General features: G+C 36.3%; 1 protein-coding gene across 1 annotated transcript in view; it reads left to right on the forward strand.

Moving 5' to 3' along the window:
- Positions 1–104: 104 nt before the first annotated feature.
- Positions 105–1,053, forward strand: part of LOC106883794 (uncharacterized) — a 9,480-nt gene continuing 8,531 nt past the window's right edge. The window contains exon 1 of the mRNA XM_014934927.2: positions 105–474. The gene's annotated coding sequence lies outside the window, so the exon portion shown is untranslated. The remainder of the gene's footprint in view (positions 475–1,053) is intronic.

Raw genomic sequence — 1,053 nt, forward strand, 5'->3', positions numbered from 1 at the left:
GTATATTTTGTATTACAGAACAGACAAACAATTTTGACACATTCTATCAGTATCCCAAGTTTGAAAGTGTTTCGTTAAGAAAACAAATGTTGCCCGTCAAACCATAAAGATCCCATACAAGTAGACACACACATGCATACGTTCTCCCTCTCTCTCTCTCACTTATTATATATCGCTCTCTACTTTTAATCTCCGTCTCTCTATCACTTCTTACTCTATCGTTTCATTTAGTTTCACTCTCCTTACCTCTCTCACTTCATTCATTACCTTTTTTTCCCCCACCTTCCCTTCTCTATTCTCTCTCTTTCCTCTAACACACATTATTATTATTATTATTATTGTTGTTGTTGTTGTTATCCCTTTTCTCTTTCTGCCATTCGTTCGTTCATTCATTCATTCATTCATTCAACATCTGTCTCTGGTCTCCGTCAGTCAAACTGGATGTTAACGTGATCAATTATCACCAATGACCAGGTAAGTTCGATTTTAATTCATACACATACACACGCACGCACGCACACACACACACACACATACACATCTGTATGTACATGTATGTATATACACACACACATCGTTGCTATTACGCAAAAGTGTCGTAAGTCCACAACGTTGGGGGTTTTTATTCCAGAAAACGAAAAAATAGTTTCACCATTGCATAGCAAAACCGTTGCACTACACTTGGACAATTTCTGATACCTTCGGATCTGAAGCACCTGGAGAAACAAGATTAAATATTGGAAAAAAAAAAACGCATTTGGCAACATTTGGACATACGACAGTTTAACATAATAGCAACGCTATGTATGCATGTATTATGAATGTATTTATGTATAAGTGAGTGGATATGGTCTCACCTGTTACTTCTGCCAGCCAGCACACCTGTGCAGTATGTAATAAAATGTGTAAAACTTTGGCTGGGCTTAAAAGTCACATAAGGGCATCACATGGCATCAGTAATGAATCATTTTACTAAATCTTATTGGCAATGGCTTTTCTCGTGTAACGAGGGCGCAGTTATGATATATATATATATATATATATATATATATA

Source organism: Octopus bimaculoides, chromosome 27, assembly GCF_001194135.2.
Source record: "Octopus bimaculoides isolate UCB-OBI-ISO-001 chromosome 27, ASM119413v2, whole genome shotgun sequence".
Taxonomy (NCBI): Eukaryota; Metazoa; Mollusca; class Cephalopoda; order Octopoda; family Octopodidae; genus Octopus; species Octopus bimaculoides.